Below are 22,194 nucleotides of genomic sequence, written 5' to 3'. Positions count from 1 at the left end.
CATCAGTTATTTCCATCATTTTGGCTACACAAAATGTATATTGTATTTGATGAAACTAATAACTTATCTACGAGTTTAAGTGCTGATGAAGAACAGGTGGGTAATCTATGATTTGAAGAAAGTAACAGCATAAGCTCTGAGCCATCACAAGACTAGTCGACTAAACCCTCCCAAGATTCGAATCCTTAAGAAAAAACAGGAAAGCCAAGTGTTCCAAAAGAATGGAAGCATGATTCTAGTCATCCAAATTAAATCATCATTAGAAATCTAAGGGATAGAGTGCAACAAGTGCATCATTAAGGAGACAAGCAAGTGTCTCCCTTATTTCTAAAATTAAACCCAAGAAAACCGATGAGGCTCTCAAAGATAAATCATGGGTTGAAGCTATGAAGGAAGAACTGGACCAGTTTGAATGAAATGAAGTTTGTACTATAGTTGAGAGATCAAGAAACTGCTTAATAATTAGAACCAGATGAGTCTACAAAAATAAATTAAATGAAGATGGTAAAGTTATCAAAAATAAATCCAGACTTGTATCTCAAGGCTACTCCCAGCAGGAAGGAATTGATTATGATGACACCTTTTCCCCCGTTGCAAGGTTAGAGTCAATACAAATTTTATTAGCTTTTCCAGCGTTCAAATGTCTTAAGTTATATCAAATGGACATAAAAAGTGCTTTCATAAATGGCTTTACTCATGAAGAAGTTTTTGTAAAACAACCCCTCGGATTTGAAAATCTATCATATCCAAATAATGTTTTCAAATTATCAAGAGCACTATATGGCCTCAAACAAGCTCCAAAAGCTTGGTATGAGAGATTGAGCACTTTTTTACTAAATAACAATTTTCAAAGAGGTAAAATTGATACAACTCTGTTCATACAAAAACTTGATTCAAATCTTCTCATTGTGCAAATATATGTTCATGATATCATTTTTGGTAGATCTAACATCTCTATGTTCGAGAATTTTGCTAATTTGATGAAGGAAAATTCAAAATCAGTCTCATAGGTGAATTCACATTCTTTTTGGGATTACAAAGCAAACAAACTCCCAAAGGGACTTTCATCTATCAAGCCAAGTACATGAAAAAACTCATCAAAAAGTTTGGTAAGGAAAAAGGAAAGGCCTATGGAACACTAATAAGCCCATCCAATAGCATTGATTCAGACTTGTCTAGAAAAGACATTAATGAAAACATGTACTGGGGGATGATCGGATTTCTACTCTACTTAACTGCAAGTCAACCAGACATTACGTTCAGTGTGTTTAAATGTGACAGATTCTAGTTGACTCCCAAGGAGTCTCATCTCTCTTCCACCAAATGAGTCATCCAATATATAATAGGAACTCAAGACTTTGGACAATGGTATCCCTGCTCCTCACATTTTGATTTAATTTGTTATTTAGATGTTGATTTTATAGGAGATAAAAATGATAGAAAGAGCACTAGTGGAACATGCCAAATTCTTGGTGATTTCCTTATCTCATGGCATACCAAGAAGAAAACTTCAATTGCTCTTTCAACCACTGAAGCTGAATGCATAGCCGTCAAAAGTTGTGGTACCCAAATCTTATGGATTATGCATCAACTTCTTGACTTTGACTTATCTTTTGAATCTATTCCTATTATGTTTGATAACACCGATTTTATTAGCTTATCTAAGTATACTATGCATTATTCTAGGGCTAAACATATTGATAGTAAGCATTATTTTATTCGAGATCATGTAGAGAATGGTGATTTTACTTTAAAATTTGTTGACGCCAAATATCGACTAGCAGATATTTTTACAAAACCCTAGAATGAAGAAAGATTTTGTTCCCTTAGAAAATGGCTTGGTATTCTTAGCATTAATTATTTTTAAGCCTTATTTTGGATACTAATTTGCCACAATTTTTGTTAAATAAGAAATATGCATAAATGCCTCACATAATTCATGACCAAACGCTAACTTTGATGACTTATATTCAAAAAGAGGTCCTGTCCCCTCTTCAAATTATTGGTTGTAAAATGATTTCACTTTTTTTACTCCTTGTTGTATCTCAATGTGTGGATTTCTTTGTTTGTATGTTGCTTGTGTGTTGTTTCTTTTTAATTATGTCAAAGGGGGAGAAAGTAGGAACATTAAAGTTGTACAAGTAAAGAAGAGCAAGTTGAAAGACAGGGAAGTCAGCTAATGTTTACTCTTGTTTGTCATTATCAAAAAGGGGGAGATTTTTAGCCTCCTCAGTCTACGTTTTCATAATGACAAACTAACAAATCAATTCACAATTCACGTCATCCAAGTAAATCAATTATAATGAAAACAGATGGAAGGAAAATCTCATCCCCAAAAGTCACGAAATATCAGATCAATCACGATCAAGTAAAAGAAGAAAAATGTCACAAACATATTTGGAAAGGCATCAAAATCTACAAGACTAAAAGGAATAACAGATTACGAACATATCTAATATGGATGTGAGTAAAAGTCGTATATGGACAAATCTGATATGGACATATCATATGGTTACATTCCTTAATAAAGGAATCAATTCAAATTCTTGATTGAGAAGAAATCTCTTGGGTTTCCTTATGAAGTATAGCAGCCGAATACTATAAAAGAGAAAGATTGAAGATGGACACGGGCCACACAACTTCAAAGAAGAATATCAAAGTGTCTCAATCTTAGTATCATAAGGCTTTATAACTTTTAGCTTACAATTGTTATATAAAGAGTAGGATCGAGTTAACTTTGTAACATCAACTAAAATTGTGTCATGAGATCTAAAGAAACAACTCTTCATAAATTATTTCTCAATATTGTACTCGAGCTTCACATTGAACGATCTAAGGAAAATTTTACACCCAAGGGGACTAGAATTTGGAACAACATTGGTGTTCTGAATGAGGATAAACCTCGATTTCTTTACTTTATGTTTGATTACTTATTTGTTTAATTGTCTAAAATCTAATCTATCTTGTGAAGTGTACTGATCTGAAGGCGAGTTGACTGTGAAGAGTCAGTAGTCGACTATCAAAAAATATTCAATTCACCCCCCTCTTAAATTTCATGTGCAGGGCTAGAGATTACAGCAAAAGACCAAAAAAAATTTCTAGTGTCAGGCCCCATGACTAACCTAATGAGTCATTATCACTCCTCACACCTTGTTATCATAGTCGTAGGGATATGGAGCTCTATCCACTCATGTAATTGGTCTTTAGAGTTATGACAACTCTCGAAATGAGTCACTATTAGTAATAATGACTCATCACACAAAGTCATTATAACTAGAGACCAAGGTAAGTTTCAGTCATAATGGGGGGAGTCAATGACTCTTTGTCAGTCACAAGTCATTATATTGACTCATTAATAGGCTTGATATTGCGGTGCTAGAGGGTTGACCCAGTCTTCAGCACTTTGATTAGAATGGAAAAATAAATCCACATGATTGAATTTCCATTTGAAAACCGACGTGACTCCCTTCATTCCCAATAACAACTCCTTAAACTCCTCGCATACACTCAAAATTCATCCTTCAATCATAAAAGTATCAAAGTTCATTCAATCTCCCAAATTAAAGATTTTAAAAAACTAGGGCAAGTAATCTCTAAAGCATATTTTTTCAAGGAATCCAAGAAACTAAATCAAGTAAGTTTGTTCTTTAACATATTACTATCAGAAGTTGGTACTTTTTGTGGAGAAAAATTCCTTCAATTCAATGATTAAATTAGGTTCATAAAGAAAATATTGACCCTATTCTTTAGAAACATGTAGTAAAATTTATAAAAGGGGAGTACAGTAAATTTTGTGCTTAATATTATTTGTGGGGATGATTTAAGAGTTGATAAACTTGTTTAAACCATGGGGAAGTCTGAGTACCTATTGGAAATGTAAGAGTATAGACCAACTCCTTTAAACATATTTATTATCATAGCTACAAGAATCATAATGACTCGTCAGGTCACCTAATAAGTAATTATGTGACTCGTAACAACTGGTATCATAGGTATAAAGAGGAGTGTAAGTTCTATCAACATAATGACATGCGATAAGTTGTTATCACACTATACGAGTCATGGTAAGGAGTTGTGATCACTGGAAAGCAACAAGCACCAAGGAATACTTACTGGTCAGGTAACGAGTATTGGTGGTGAGTCATTGTCTAACATAATGACTCATAAGGAGGACCTATTATTTGACTAGTTAACAATTTTACAAAGACCTTTGACCCTATGAGTTTTATAACAACACATTACCAGAGGTAATGAGTTGTATACTAACTCATAAAGTACCCAAACACTGCAACACTTATGATATTTTTCTTGTTTTTCATTCATTCCTTAGGATGTAATAATGTTTATGCTTCTTTTAGGTACCAATAGAACCAAAGAATGATGACATTAAGAAGTAAACTCCCAGGAAGCAGGCCCCCACCTCCACTCATCATCTTAGAAATGAACCCACTAATAATAAAGAATCAAGTGGGCCAGTGGATGAATATACTATTAGAGGAGTAGTGGAGCCAAGGGAGAAATTACCCAAACATGATAAAGCTGCTCTAGAGGAGGACACACCACCTTGGTCCAGGCCAAGAATGAAAAATCCTATCCAATTACTACCACACTCATCCTCCCACCCTGCAAGACTAAAGAGGATAGAGAAGATGATGAAGATGATGAGTCTATCCCTAATGAGAAAAATAAGTAGAAAGACAATGAGTCAAAGAATATGGGGTCTAAAAAGGAAGAGGAGAGTTAGAGTAGGTCAAGTGACACCCTTGTAGAGATAGCACCTCCTCCTCTACTTGTTGCACTACTATTGATAGATTCTTCCCCAATGACCATCATTGAACAATGAGGGTACCTCGAGATATAGGACTTTTATAATAAAGACAGTGCCCTTAGTCCATCCAAAAGAAAACCAAAGAGAGGGATTAATTTAGAGCAAACTTTTAGCACTATAGGCATGTCTAAGCTGCCTGAATTCAATTCCTAGTTCAAATAGTACCACTTTGAGTAGATCAGCACGACTACTAGACTGTACAGCCCTGCATTAGTATGAGAGTTCTATGTAGAATATCTGATGGATCTTAAGAGGTGGTATCTACAAGGGCATTCATTGAAGGGTGGTGACCCCTTGGTCACATTGATGATTAAAAGTGTTTGGGTAAACATATCTATGTAGAACATTTCCAAATTTCTACATAGGCCAGAGTTTCAGTTATTAGCCAACACAACTAAGATTGACTACCGCATGGAATAGATGCGAAATATAAAAGTAAAATAGATATATTCATAGGACAAGCTTTCTTACTTCCAATGGATGGCCAAAATTATTACTGTAGAGTAAGATAAGGCTCCTTGGGTGGCTGGAGGTGTTGTATCTTCATCCTAGATTAGAAGGTTAGTTTGAGATTTATGGCGAAGGCTTTGTAGATGCTTGTGCGTCATAGGTTGAGTGAACATACAAGGATAATGTATTGATTCTGGACCGAGTAGCCTTAATTGTGGGCATTATAGAGGGCTAAGAGTTTGATGTGGCCAAGTGGATAGCAAGAGAGATCTATAATTGGGTGGTGAGCATTGACACAGTGCTAATATTCCATGCTTTCTGATATAAATATGTTTTGGTGAGGTAGTGATAGAGAGTCCAAGAGTTGATAAGTTTATTTAGCCACATAGTACTACAGATTTAGGCCTAATTTAAGATGTTTCTAACTCCATCTCCAAGGTAGCTAAGGTGGGGGCCACTCAATTATGTGAGGCACTCCAGGCTAAAGGGCATAAAATTGATATGTTGGGGTTCACTGATATTGTTGAAACCCCCACTGAAACTGCCCAGTCCTAGCCTTAAGCCTCAAATACAACAGGAACCTCCTAGACTCTGAGCCCACCTCCTACAGTAAAATTGTTCACATCTAGGACAGCCTCGGCTGGCTTTGATTTAGTCCCACAAGAATTCTTTACTGAGGTGATGAAAAGGCTGGACACAGTTGAAAAAAAAGTTAAGAAAATAGAAGAAGCGGTCCGGCCATGGGTAAAGAGATATATCCATATGGATATATAAGGCATGTAGACCCGAGTTTAACGGGTTTGAGAGGGTGACCATCTAGAAGTAGGTAGATATTCAGTCCCTAAATTGGTAGGGATACATGAGGAGTTGGCCATACTCTGGGATTTTATTGGGTATATGTATGCTAGACCTCTCTTCTCAGTACTAATTATTAAAGAGATCATTAAGGAAAGGGTGTCTGATATATAGAAAGTTAGTAGGTTGAACACTGTTGCTAGTGATAATAGTGCTAATCGGCCGAGAAATAATAATAAGAGAAGTAATAGGAATGAGAAGAGAGAGTTTGAGGCTACCAAGGCAGCTAGTTTTCAGGATGAGCAACACAGTCAGACGAAGGTTCATAAGATGGCGATGGGAGCTGGTAGCTCCTGAGTTGCTGATGAGATGACCATAGATGCAATTAAGTTGATTGGCAGCACTGCTCCCAACCCACATGTACCATCAAGCACACCATCCACCGCTAGTGCCACAGTTAATATGAGCATCTCGAACATTACCCATACCACTGCTGATGAGAGTGGTGCCCATTATGAGGCCCCCTACACTAACACTACATGATTTGGTGCTTTGAGTGACCAAGTATTTCTTCGTCCCTTGTTTTTACATTATAGCTGCGTTGGGATAGTGAATAATATCTTAGTTAGGGTGCGGTTGTACGATGCCACTGTAGGTTTTTGTTGGAGTGCTTCTTTTTCTTTCGATTGTAGTATGGTTGTAGAACTGACATGTCTAGAATAAATTTATTTAGTATTGTGTTTTATATTTTTTGTTGTGTTTTTTTTTGTCATTTTATGTTTTTATTTAACTAGGAAAAGTAAGTACCTAAGGTAGTTGATTTGTTCTATCTGATTGCACTTTAATTGAGATACCCCTCCAAAATTATTTAAAAAAATGTGTGATAAAGATATGTGCAGCCAGTCTAAAACTCGTTATGGCAATAGAATTAGGAACATGATAATCATAGCCAACAATTGCATGAACCGATTAGGTAGTAGCTTGTGATGCAACCCTATGCTTTGTGTGTGAGATACTACTTTGTTCCCTTTGTGTGTTGAATAAAGAACTTGCCCAGTTAATCCTCCTTAGGTTGTAGGACTATAACACCCAGTGTTTTTAGGCTAGAATTTGAACAATCATTCCTACTAGTGTAATCTCTAATCCCGTGATTTGATTTTTAATACATGTGTCATGATAATTATCCTAGTGTGTGAAGTAGGATCAAGGTGGAAAATATTCATAGGAATCACTTAAAGCAGAGTTGAGCTAAGAGCCTTTGATTCGTCCAAATTTTGGTATTCAATTCTATAAGGGTCAAATTTGAATGTTTATAAACTTTTATTTATGCAGAATTGTTTATAGCCAGTGTTAGTATCTGTGGCCTGGTACTGACACCCCTCCAACTAGCGTTATAGTTTACACCTTGATTTGCTTATATTGGGTCATGTCGGTTACATGATACCTCCCACAATTTCAGTCTAGTTATTCAGACTAAGTATAGTTCAGTTTTACAAGATGTGTATTCAGATATCAGTTAATCAGTATGTGGTTATCAGCTAATCTGTATAGAGGTACTAGGTAATCAATATTCAAATATTACTAAATCAGTATCCAGATGTCAGTTACTCAGTATTCAGTTTTTAGTTATTCAGTATTTAGATATCAGTTAGTTGGTATTCATATATCAACTACTTAGTATACGAACATTAGTTATCCATTTACTTAGATTTCTGTCGTTCAGTCACACAGGCATCAACCATTAAGTTAATCTTACTTTGTACCGGTTATGTTTGGATTGTATGCTTATTTAGTATTGCTCAGTAAATTTGTATATTTAGATCCTTGAGTTTTGTCATTTTCCACCGCATAGTTTCTAACCCAGTATTTATACATCATCCTCAGTACAGTTTTTACAACATATTCAGCCTTGCCAGAGATTTACATACAAAATTCATGTTTCTACTACTTTCTAGCTTACAGAATTGTCTTCACCTTATGATTTATAAATTTTACTGTGATTTACAATTCTCACGCACAGCCATGTTGTAAATGTATGTTTCAGCAAATAACTTATATCCTCAATTTAAAAGTATATGTTCAATATTCCCATGATTTAGTGCTTGTCTCTATATACTCAGTACATTCCAAAGTACTTATCCACATATACGTCTATGTGATACATTGTCTTATAATGTAGGTACCAGTTGTAGCCTACACATCATAATCAGACAGTTTGTAATTTCCAGCCAACAGGTGAAGAGTTCTCTTGTTTTATGGACTCCAATTAGTTTTCGTTCATGTTTATCTTATTACTATTCAAATGTATTTATTAGTGGTGGTTGGAGGTATGTCCTAGCTATTTATAGTCAATATAGTAGAGGCTTCATAGATAGTCAGTAAGATTCATTACATGCAACTAAAGTTTCTTTCTTCAATTTAGTCATGATGTAAACTTTATCAGTATTATAGATATTCAGATTTTGATGTTGGGTGTATTTATGCATTTTAGTGTTACTATTCTAGCATATATAACCTTGTTTTAAGGATGATTTTTATGCTATATGTGTTTATAATGATATAAATGAGCATTTGTGTGTCCATTTATCTGTTTACAATGTTTAATGGTGTTTTCACATGAGTTTTCATTCAATTTGAGCATTTAGAGTTCAACCGAGAAAACTAGTGTTACTAGCTTGAGCTAGGTGTTTGTCTAGTCTATCGTGTTGGGTTCTAATGTGTTTTAATGAGTTCCTAAGGTTTTATTGTGTATTAATATGTGAAACAACTTGCTTACAATTTTCAACGGACAATTGGATCAAGCCAAGGGTCAAAACAATGAGTTAAAGATCAAAGTGAAAACTTTGCCTGATTAATTGACCAAACTTAAAAAACACCATGAGTTTTGCTAGATGATGGGATGATATATTCACCAATGCTAAAAAATATCCAAATCCATTAAACTTATAAAATTAAGTGCCTCTACCATGTGACAAATCTGAAAGGCTAGAAATTTAAGAGATTTAATGGGGATATATGGGAGCCCAAGGAAATTGCTAACAAGGCACTTTTTGATTTCCCTGAGTATAAAAATAATTTTCTTCCTACTACTTCTCCTACGAGTATAACTGATATTACTAATGATAGAAATATTATCGTGGCACAAGATGGTGTTGTTATGTTTGCAGATGCTAACTTGCACAAGGAAAAGAAGACGGCAAGCATTTGGAGTGACGACTAAGGATAGCTATAGTAACTTGTTTTAAGACTTTGGTACCCCAATTCAATTTATTGGAAGATTCATAACTTCTGAAACAAAAGAAATTCGAAAGGCACTAGAAAACACTAAGGAAATGTGATGGTAAGAGGTGCAAGTTTTATCTGATGAGAAAAGTATGGTGAACATACTATTGAAAAGAAATACAGTTTCATGAGAGATAGAAATGATATGTGAAGATATTAGAAATCTTACAAATTTCTTCGTAGAGATAGATGTGGTGCATATTCCTAGATCTTAGAATATGATAACGTATAAATTAGCTAGTTTCTCTTGTTCATTATTAGATCTAGTTACTTGGAGTTCTGATATTTCTAGCTAGAATAGCACCATTTAACTGTAATACCCCGAGAACTCTAACCAATAGTACCACCATGACTCAAGCTCATGAGAAATAAATTATAGTACTTTGGTTGTTTTCTGACCAAGGGTGGTGTGTATTAAGGCCTCAAAGATTTTCTAGAGATTAGGTGAATCAAAACATCCCTTACCGATTGAATTCTTGAGAAGGATTTTGGCATAGTCAACTTCAAACAAGCATATCTCTTGTTACACTAAGAAATTTTGAGCTCATGACCCACCAACAGATATATAATTGAATTAGGACGAGGCTTCATCATAAGTATGTTTCCTCTCATGCTAGTAAACGCATCATTAAGATCCATTAAAAACTGTATTAGTTGTTGGTCTTCATTCATTTTGATGTTATGAGTTTTGGCTCCACATTTATAGGTACATTTACATAACATAAAAGTATTCAGGAGTTTTAGTTGGTCCCAGATTCTTTTAAGTTTGGTTAAATAGCTTGCAACATCATTAGTACCTTGGCTAATGTTATTGAGATCCCTTTGCAGTTGAAAAAGCCTTGCTCTATCTGCCTGTCCATAGCGATCCTCAAGCTCAAATCCAAAGCTCTCTAGCTGTCTGCAAGTAGATCACACTTTCAGAGATATCCCTGCTAAGGGAATTCAGCAACCAAGCTATGACTATGTCATTGCATCTCTTCTACTGATCAAACAGAGGTGAATCTTCAGTGGGACACTTGCAATTCCCATTGATAAATACAAGTTTACTTTTAGCCGAGAGCGATATAAGCACTCCCACTACTAAAAAGGGCCAAAAGCGACGTCCAGCGTCGCTTTTTTGGCCAAAATCGATGGAAAAGCGATGCTTTTTTTCATCTCAAAAAGGCCCATTGTTTTTTAAAAATGATGGCATGCGTCGCTTTTTTTATGACAGATAACGTTGCTTTTTGAGGAAAATATTTTTAGTTACTTTTAGAAAAAGAGACGCTATGCGTCATTTTTTGTTCTTCATGTAAAGAACACATGATGAACAAAATGCGTCGTTTTAATGAAGGAAAGATTTACAAAAATTCAGAAAAAACGACATTGTCCGTCGTATTTTGAGAAAAAAATAAAATCTTATTTTTTCATAATGAAGACGAAAAGCGACGTTGGTCATCGCTTTTTGTTCTTCATAATGAAGAAAAAAAGCGACGTTGGTCGTCACTTTTTTAAAATTTATTTTAAGAAAATTCAAAAAAGTGACAGACAAAAGGGACTATGTCCGTCACTTTTCTGCATTTTTTTAGATGCAAAAATCTGCGTTTTTTTTTGCATCCCACCTGCCAAATAAACATGCAATTCAATATATACAGCTCATGCAACACACATTTCTAAAATAATCATACAACGCACTACATTATTAAAACATTTAAGTAATTCAAATTAACAATACTTAAACAATCAAATCCAAAATACAAAACACTTAATAATTAATCCAAAAACCGCTAAAACACTTAAACAATCCTAAAGTTTTTTCATTGGAGTCTACGGGTGTCCGAGATTTCTTTTTAGCAGTTGACTTCAAACTCTTATCAGGACGAGGCCAATCACCATTACCACCGGATGTCATCTGTATGCAAGTTTACATCAAAACATATAAAAATCAAGTCATTAGTTCATATTTCATGTGACTACACTTACTATTTTCAAGTTACTAGTACTCATTTCAAGATACTACACTCAATACATTTTCAAATATCTAATTGACTTATTATTCACTATACTCAACCAATTTCAAATAACTAGTAGACATTTTAAGTAACTACACTTAACCATTACACGTTGAAGTCACTATACTTAACCATTTTCAAATAACTAATTCACATTGCAAGTCACCACACTTAAAATATTTTCAAGTCACTAGTACACATTTCAAATCACTACACTTAACTATCTTCAATTAACTAAATCACATTTCAAGTCAATATACTTAATCATTTTTGAGTGACTATACTTTATTATTTTAAAGTTATTAGTACACATTTCAAGTAACTACACTAAACCATTTTCAAGCATCAAGTTCACAATTTCAAGTAACTACACTTAACCATTTTCAAGTCCTGATTTTGTCACTAAAACTGTAGAAAGTATTTATCTAACCGACATTCCCCTAATATGCCATTATGGCTGGGTTAGGGCCCAATCTGTAACCCCAATTGAAAGGGTGTCAATACCGCGCCACTAGTAAGGATAATCTATGAGTAACCCTTATATTATAGGTAACTCTAGTGAGAATGGCGGGAACCCTCATATAATGGGTTAAGCCACCTCATCTACCCTTATAAAGCAGGTTATGATGTCTCAAACTACACTGGCTACGTAGTTCTAGAATGCAAGGATTGCTTCTAAGAACCACACCCTCATATAACAGGTGAGTTCCCATCCTTAGGTTCACTCGGTGCTAATTCCTACTCCCATCTGAATAGACACTGATCTTGGATTACTAAACTAAAATGGACTGAATTAACTGAACTTAACTGACAATAATGGTATCATTTAGCGTGCTAAACTAGGTTCACTGAGTTCTGTTGATTGACGGGATGCTATTGAGATCTGAGGACTGGCTAAGAGTACTAAAGTTACTGATATTTACTGGGAAATACGAAGGTTACTGAGATTATTGAGCACTTAGATCACTAAGATTACTAAACTACTGAGGTTACTGAGATTTCTGAGTTTTCCTGAGTCACATGACAGACTGAGTTCTATGGATCATGACTTGACTGAGAGTATCGTGAAAACATGACACTGTCTCTAGGCACATGGCTAAATTGTTGGGTACAAGTACCCTCAAAAATCTATAGCATGAAACTGACAAGACATGATACTTCTTGAACATATGAGCAATATCAACAATTCATAATACATTAATTTGGGGATTTCATGAAGTACATAGTTATCATAGTCTTGTACATGAATGGAATTGGATATAAATATGTCATACTTTCATCAACCTAATCTCTTGGACATTCCCTCAACCATTCATAATGCACACAATATCATGAAAGTCATTCTTGGTCATAGGGTAAATCATGCATTTGTCTCTTGGGCCACAATTATAATATAGTGTATAATTTCTATTCTCTTAAGCATTTTATCAAACACCTAGGATGCATGACATAGGTCAAAGGCATGAATATCAAATTAACACAACAAAACTCCATATTTCAACTTAATTTAACATGTTTCAGACCACATACTAGCATAGGTTCATGAACAACACATAAAGATTCCAACATGGGAATCATACAATCATAATCACATGAACATAATCAATTCAAAACAAAAACATCATGGCATATAGTTTAAAATAGGGTTCTTGAGCTTCATGGACGAAAGGAGTCCATGAATCAATACAGTGCATACCTTAGTTCTTGATTCTATGAAGATTGATGGGAAGATTCTTAAATTTGAGTCTATAATATAAATCCCCAATTGAAAACCATAGCTTTTTCTTGAGAGAAACTTGACAGAAACCCTATATTTTGGATCAAATATGGTTGAATCACATGTTATTGGGTTTATATAGGGTTGATAAATTGACCCTTTTAACCCTTCGATGCGTATTTTATTTTAGAGAAAATTTCCCGATTTGGCACCTAGTGTGACGCGACACTTTTTGCCGTGTCACTGGAAATTGCCAATTGGGAATTGGGCTGATGGTGTGACGCGGTGATATTGCGTTGCACTACTAGATGGGACTTGTAATTTTTTCACTTCCTTCTTTCCAATCAGTTTTCTTTCTTATTTTATTAGTAACTCTTTTTTCTCTTACTTTCTGTTTGCATGGTGTTGTAAACCACCAATCCGTTCTAGTTATTATATGTGGGTATAATTTATCTAAAAATGGCATTCCTAAAAGTATATCTTTTGATGTTAGCTCATAATTATAGAAGAAATCTATAATTATGAGCTAACATAATTATAGATTTCTTCTATTGTTAATATTTTATCCCATACTTGTGTTTTTACATTCTTAGCTTTGTAAGTAATTAAGCTTCCTTCGTTATTAAATCCTTTAACTATTATTGGTGTCTTTAATTGATCCCATTTACTCTTTGGTAAAAAATTATATCTACATAAATTAGCTTCTGCTCCTGTATCTATCATAGGCGTATAATATCTGTCGTAATACCCTTCTACTACTATCTTCATTGATACATATATTTTCATATCAGGTTAAAGCTCTTCTTAAGAATAATTTCTCTCTATTATATGTTATAGATAATTGTGTATGCTCTATATTATATGGTTTTACTTGTTCTAGCCATTTTATTCATAATATTATATTTGCCTTATGCATTTCTTCTTTTATTTCAAATTCTATTTTTATTTTTCTAACTCCTATTGTTATTTCTTTTTTTGCTATATTTTTAGTGTTTATTAAGCTTCTTAGTAGATCTGGGCATATATTTTTGTCAGATTTTATTTCCTCATTTTTTATTAGATATCTTGCTATATAATTTTCTTCTTGTCCTGTATCTAAGAGTATTAAATATCCTTTTTCATTTATTGTTCCTGTTATGTAATATTGGTTTAAATTAATTGTTGAACTTGTTTCATAACTTGTTCTTTTTTATGAACTTGATGATTCTGGTTTTTCATAAGCTATTCTTTTTGGTGTGCTTATTCTATCATTTATTATTTCTAAATTTTTTTCTATATCTATGTCTCTATAACTATAATCATTATTATCAATTGCTTTTACAAATTGTTCGAAAGGACTTTCTATTTGTATTTTTGTTAATTTTATTTTTTTTCCCTTTATTTTATGTTTTGTTGTTAATACATATAGATTTTTACATCTTGCTGTAAATATTTTACTTCCTGGGGTTAGTTCTATTCCTGATATTTTCCAACATAATACTAATGATTTATCTATATTTTTATCTGTTATTGGCAGTTATTATACTTTTTTCTATAGGTTTAATAATTCTATCATCTGCTAGGTATAATTCTATTGGTGTATCTATTCCTTCTCTGAAACATACTTTTATTAATATCTCTGTACCTCTAAGGTATACATATTTTATTAGGTCTCTACTTTTTATATCGTTTATTTTTTTATTAATTATTCTTTTTGTTACTACTGGTATACTAAGTTTACCTTTTGCATATCTACAGTCTATTATATGTTCTTTTTGGCTTATTACGTAGTATTCTTCTTTTCTTCTACTAAATATGTTTTTTATTGTTGGTAATTTAAATATTTTTTCTACACTTAAATCTAATTCTTTTCCTTTTATTTCATCAAATATATGACTATCAAATATTATTTTTTGATCCGTTCCTTCTTCATTTAAATATTCTTCTTTTGTTATTATTTTTATATCTTCTTCAGTTATTTGGTTTATTTTTATATCTTCTTCAGTCATTTAATTCATCTAATTCAGTATCTATTTCATTATCTGTTTCATTCTCTGAAATTTCATATATACTATCTTCACTTTCTAATTCGTAATCTATATAATCTATCTGCATATATTCTGTATTTTCTATTTTTATTTCTGATATTTGTTTATTTTTTGGGTTTTTAGGTAATTTACAATCGCTAGTTATATGTCCTAATTTTCCGCAATTATAACAAGTACATTCTTTTATAGATTTATTTTTCCTATATGGTCTTTTATGTTTATAATTTTTTACATAGTATCTTTTTCTTGGTTTCTTATATTTATATTTTGATTTTTTGTATTTCTTATGTCTTTTTATTTTCTTATAATATCTTTATTGGCATCCAAATTGAGGTGCTATTTTATCTTTGCAACATGCTAAATTTCTTATTAATGTATTTTTCATTTTTATTTCTTCTCTATATTTTTCACATAGGTTTCTATATCATTGTTGTCATGATTTTAAAAACAAATTTCACTCCTATTCACCCGAATAATATTTTTATCTTATAATTACTATTTTTTCATCAATTTACCTTCAAAATAACTTCGATTCTTGATTTAACCCGGATTTTAAATATTTTACCCGGTAAAACTCAAAAATGATTTTTCTTCGATTTGAACCTCGTTTTTTAATCTATTTAACTTGGGTTTTCATATGTAGATTTTTAAAAATATGGAGAACATATTTTTGAAATAAAGTATCAATTTTTCCCTTCTTGTTTTTTGAAAATCCATTTCGGGGGTCCGTTTTGACCCCGAATCAAAAGTTGTCAATATGGGTGTCATTGGTTTTGTTTTGAAGCGTAGATTTCATATTTGATATTTTTAGTGAAGTTCGAGATCATTCATGCAAATTAAGGTCGTGGGTTCAAAGTGTAGCGGACTGGTTTCGACTTTCGAGGTATGTTATGGCTTAACTCTTTCAAACTGGACTGGGTAGTAAATGATGATACAAAATACATGTTAAGGGTGAGAACTAATCATGAAAAATGTCTATTTGTGTGTTGTACCCGTGTGGAGGCCTATATGTGATATAATTGTCGAAATTGAGTTATTATGTGATATGTGTGACGGTGTGGGGTCCTATGTGATATTAATAGCCTTGAATACATGTGAATAATTGTATTGTGTTGTTAATATTCTTAATATGGAACTATTGGTATATTGTGATTATATTCATACTTTATTTGGCATATGAGACACGTGGAAATTCATAGATGAAACTGAAAGAATGAATGAATATTAGCTCACATAGTTGTGAAAATATATCATTGTGGTCGGTTGTGAAAATACTCATTGTGATTGGTTGTGAGCATGACATCCTCAAATCATACTCATTTATGAAACACTAATACCACTGTGGCAACATCTGAGAAACACTGGCAACACCTTTTAAAAACCCTCCTCGAGGGATGTGCCGGGGAGGAGATATCGTAACACCTTATAAAACCCTTTCTGAGGGATGTACTGGAAAGGATATATGAGATTGTGGATTGTATACGGGTTGAAGAACCTCCAATGGGTCCTACGTCGGGAAGCTTTAGCTCCGTAGCTATATACGAGGATTGTATGAAGATCCTGGAGGTTGTACGACGACCTCATGTATCATCATCATCATATACATTGTACTTACTTTATTGTGTTATGTTATGTTGTATTGGCATATTGACTTGCCGTCTATGTATTTGTCGTATCTTCTTTTACTTGTATTTGATGATCTTGTATATGCATGTTCCCCCTTGTTTTTCTTACATGTGATATAATACGTACTTTTGCTCTATCTTGGTGTGATATTGAAATATATGTGAGATATATTAGAACTGTTAGTGCAAACGATATGGGCTACCATTGTGGGACATTTTCTGATTGCAGGTGACGTGCCCTTAGTGTATATTTTGTATGCTTTATTTACTACTTTGCTTGGTCGGCCTATGATACCTACTGAGTACAAGTGGGCTGTACTCATGCCTACTGCGCCCTTTCGGTGCAGGTCCTAGCTCGAGTGTTCCTCAGCTTGATTGACTCGGGTTATTGTTAGAGCTTTCAAGGTATCGGTTGGACATTCATGCGTCCGAAGTTTACCTCTATATTTCTATAGTAGTTATGTATTTATTAGTATTCGGGGGCCAGTTATTATTCCTTTGTGGTTACTTTTTCGATGCATTTGACTCTTGGATTGTATTAGTAGTTCTTACACTATTGACACCTGGTTTTGGACATAATTGGTATTTTGAATAAGTTCTTCCCAAATTGTTATGATTACTTATATGGTTCGGCTTCATTCTAGAAGCCTTACCCTAGGATATTTCTGTTTTTTTTTATTTATTTCGTATCAGTTTGGGTGATATGCTTATTTGTCAAGGTACGCCACGACAAGTATCATCATGACCCTCATTTTTGGGTCGTGACATCCACGAAACCCAAAATAATTTATATATTTCAAATGGGAAGTATGCTATGAAATGCATCAGTTTAATTTTCTGAAATTTAAGCACATAGGCACATAAACAGTTTAAAAGCTATAAAAGTTAGTCAAAGAAGCTAATTCAAATATTTGGTTAGAACCTGGTTAAAGTCCTCAATAGAGTCGCCATTTCTATTTTATTCCTTTTAGGTTCGAAGGGTTGGAAAACACTTGGTTTCGATTATTTAAACCATTTCAAAACCTTATATAAAATTTTGAAACTATTTCAGAAATTACAGAGTCGTCACTTAATTTATTTGAAAAGAAATTAAGAAAATTTTTAAAAGAAAATTCTAAGTCTTAAAACAGAAAAAGATAACTTTTCAAGAAAATCTCAGGTAAGTGGTTCTTATTAACATTTTAGGAAGATTCTTAAGGCACCTAAAACATCTGCTAACTTACGGTTATCCTAGCTATTTGAAAACAACTCTTTGACTAACTTTAAAAAGGAAAGATGATTTTTGAAAGGAAATCGATCAAGGAAAATTTTTTATTTTCAAGATTTGTGAAAAACAAGTTTTGACGACTTAGCGGAAATTTTTAACTAAGTCTAAGAAAACTAAAAAAAAGACAACAACTAGCATATAAACAAAAAAGAGGAGACTAAAATACTTAGGCCATTAGGTCCAAATCCATAAACCCTGTCCTAAGCTAATTTAGATTTTTGACCCATCTTTACCTGTCCTAATCTAAATACTTGGGCTTTTGATCCATAACCTGTCCTAAACTATTTTTTTGGACCTTTGGAGCCCAAAATTTCCTTCACCTCTATTAGATTACAACTTTGGCTTCGAGGCCCAAAATAAATAAATGAATAAATAAATAAAACAATAATAAAAGTTGAGACTTTGAAGTCTCCAAATACCCACAACTTCATCAGTGGGTTCTTGATCCATTTTATTTCTTCCTTGGTAGTAACTCCTTCTTTCAAGAGTCAATCTTGAGAGGATTGATGCGAAAAGGTGGACCTCATTGACCCATTATAAAATGCAAAGGAGAAGGATTGAGAAGGAGTTTATTTGGACTCGAGACATTTTTTCCTTTTTCGGAGCAGTAAAAATGGGACTTCAAGCTTTCTTTGGAGTCTTGATCACCACCGAAAGCAATCTTTCGAGAACCCCGATTAGCCTACCGCTTAAAAAAATTCACTAAAAAAATGTAACTCTTTGCTCAAAAGTATTTTTTTCACTCTTTGAGTCTTTCTCTCTACCAAAATAGTGGTAGTATTTATAGAAAAATATAGACATTCAATTCTTTTAATCCACCAATGTGGAAGAAAGAATTTAGGGATGCTTTAAAATTTTAAAATTAAAGATAAGATTTGTTGGAGGATAAGGCGAGATGGAATTGTACAATCTAGTAAAAAATTTGTATTTCAAAAATGAAAAAAAAAAAAAGTTATGTTGAGATGGAATTGTACAATCTAGTATAAATTTTGAATTTCAAAAATTAAAAAAAAAGGTTGAGGTGGAATTGTACAATCTAGTATAAATTTTGAAATTCAAATGAAAAAGGGATAATGTTGAGGTGAAATTGTACAATCAAGTACGAAATCTGAATTTCAAATTAGAATTTTTGGATTAAGATTGGGTATTAGAAGAAAATTTGGTTGTTGATGCTTTTATTGAGATTAGGATTTAATAAATGGCTCTAAATCATAATTTTAATCAATTTTATTTAAATTAAAATCATATTGAAAATCAATTGACCAATTGCATTGCAATTATGGCCAAAATTGATTTCAATTATGACAATAGTTAAAGTGAGTAATACTCCATATTTTGGAACATGGATTTGTGAAACCAAGCCTTATATATTCAGGGTCAACATAAATATCTAGATTAAACAAGCTCAATTAATCTCAAGATTAAGCATACAAACCACAATTTTAGGCCATTGCACTAAACATGTATTCTAGGCCCCATAAATACGCATACAAGAGGAGAATTAGGTTACATACCTGATAAGGAGATGCAGAGGGGATTCTATGCAGTTTTGGATGCTCTTAACATAAGTAAAAATGGGTGCAATTGTGAGTAATTTGAAAGAAAGTATGGGGGAAATCTTTTGGGGTGACTATTCATTTTAAAAACTGACTGGACCATGATCGCGGCTAAAGTACTATGATCGCGCTAAACGTGATCACGATCGTACGATGATCATAATCGCAGTAACCAAGGCTTAATTCAGTTCCCCTGTTTTTAGCTATTCAGCTTCCCACTCCATTCCACAATACCTCCCATTACTCAATTTCTCAAACACACCTTATAGCACCATAATTTTATGGATTAATCAAAATAAATGAAAACTACTCTATCAATAAAATTTTAAGGATACAGGCCACTTTTGTGGTATTGATTGGTTGCCTCCAATCCAGCGCCTAATTTAGCATCATTGCATGACGTCCTTTAATCTTTAAGATGGGTCTTTGAGTTGGGATGACCCAACGTACTCTCCTTCATCAACAACATTAATAACCGAGACCACTTGCAACCCACTAGGTTTCTTCTTGACTTTGCATACCTGAAATGAGACTTCATCACTACGCACTTAAAATGTTATTTCTCCATGCTACATATCCACTAGCTCCCTTCCGGTTTCTAAGAAAGGTCTCTCAAGGATTGTGGGTATTTCCTAGTTGATTTCACAACCAGGCACAACAAAATCTATTGAGAGAGTGAATTTATCAACTTTTACCAATACAGCATGTAGCACTCTAACTAGTTTCTTGATCGAGTGATCCACTATCAATAATCTAATAGTGGTAGGCATAGGAGCACACGACCCAAGCTTTTGATACACCACATATGGATTCAAATATTTGCTAGCACCAAGATCACATAATTTCTTGTCAAATTTATGGGTCCCAATGGTGCAAGGGATGGTAAAAGAACTCGGGTCTTTCTTTTTCTCCGCCATGGCATTTGAAATAATGGTGCTACAAGTATGGGTCACTTTAATGGTCTCACCACCTACAAGCCTCTTCTTTGACATTAAGCTCTTCGTTAATTTAGTATAACCCGATATCTCTTAGAGAGCCTCTAATAGTTGAATATTAATTGAGAGGTTGCTAAGCTCTGGAAGAAACTTTTTGAGCTTGGCGTTGTCATATTTCTTTTTTAACCTTTATGGAAAGGGTGTAGGAATTTTCATTGGGGGCAAAGGAACACTTTGAGGGTCATTCCCCCTTTTTCTTGTCACCATAGATCACTTTAGGAGTTTTCTCATCATCACTCTTCTCTTCAACTATCCTTGTCTCCTCCTCACCCTCTTCAAGAGACTTTGAAGCACCAACATTTGGAGATTCGGAACACTTCCTCTTCACATTCATTTGATCATCGAGAGACTTTTTCTCAACTTCAATCATATGATCACCAAGATTTATACCACTTCTAGTAACAATATCCAAGATATGGACTTTATTTTCAGGATTCACCATCGTGTTACTATGTAGGGCCTCTTTTGGCCTAGCATTGAGTTTGGTAGAAAATTGCCCCACTTATGTCTCTAATTTCTTGATGGAATCCAAATGTGAAACAACTATTTGGTTTAGTTCATCTCCCTTACCATTTTTTTGGTACCTTCAACCCGTATCAAAATTTGAACAAGCACATCCTAAATTTTGAATTTTTCTGGGTCTACCAAGATTGATTCTTTTTACTTGACACAATCATAAGGGGGGAAATATCAATCATAACCTCTCTCCTTATCCCTCCAATCACGTTCTCTATTCTTTTTCTGTATCACACTCACGATCTCGGTCTCGATTGTTCCAACCTTGATTACCACGTTACCTTTGATAGGCGGGGTGGGAACCCACTGGATAATTTGCCAACATCCTTATATCTTAATCGAGTGCCTTAGCCTCATCTTCATCATAACTTTTATCACCTTGAGAGGCTACGAGATTGACAACTTTTGTAGGTGCTCCCATTAAATGTTTAGTGAAGAGCTCCAATTGGGTCATCACCTTAGACATATTTTTATCCCTTTCTTCTTCCTTCTTTCTTTGCTCTTTTTTGGCATAAAATGTGATGGGGGCCCCTATGTCTACTTTAGAATCCCGAGAATGCCATCCCTAATTTTTGTTAGTGACATGCTCAAGTATACTTGTCGCAACATCATATGACAGTTTCACAAGAGAACCACCCGATGCATTTTCCGCCAGTGTCTTATTGAGTTGGTTCAATTCCATAAAAAATATTAGAGGATCATCTTCTTCGGCACTTCATGTTTCGGGCATTGCATGAGCTTTTCATTGAACCTTTGTCACACCTCATATAAGGGCTCACCACTAAGTTGACAGAAATTTGTGATCTCATCCCTTAGTTAAAGCACTTTATACAGAGGAAAATACCTAACCAAAAAGGCCTCTGTAAGTTCGACCCAAGAAGTAATAGACCGGGTGGGTGGAGTCTCAACCACAAAACTACTTCACCCTAGGGAAAAGCATCAACCAAATAGACTCTTAAGCGATATGAGTAATATCAAACGGGGTGTACACCTTAATAAAGTTTTTCAAATTCAAGTTGGCATCTCTGTGTGCTTGACCGCCGCATAGACCTTTTATTTGTAATATGTGAAGCATGACACTCGTGACATGGAACACCCCATTTCCCTCATTCGGGGGGATACGGATTGCACTAGCACTCCCTCTA

The 22,194-nt window shown here is 33.9% G+C and overlaps 1 non-coding gene across 1 annotated transcript; it reads left to right on the top strand.

The window, feature by feature from the left end:
• The first annotated feature begins 21,761 nt into the window (after positions 1 to 21,761).
• Positions 21,762 to 21,867, top strand: LOC124891313. The gene has a single exon (XR_007049629.1). It is a non-coding gene; the product is annotated as a small nucleolar RNA R71 (small nucleolar RNA).
• Positions 21,868 to 22,194: the final 327 nt, after the last annotated feature.

This window comes from Capsicum annuum, unplaced genomic scaffold (assembly GCF_002878395.1).
Source record: "Capsicum annuum cultivar UCD-10X-F1 unplaced genomic scaffold, UCD10Xv1.1 ctg3390, whole genome shotgun sequence".
Classification (NCBI taxonomy): domain Eukaryota; kingdom Viridiplantae; phylum Streptophyta; class Magnoliopsida; order Solanales; family Solanaceae; genus Capsicum; species Capsicum annuum.
The sequence above is the reverse complement of the archived record's forward strand: the minus strand, read 5'-3'. Positions and strand labels throughout refer to the sequence as shown.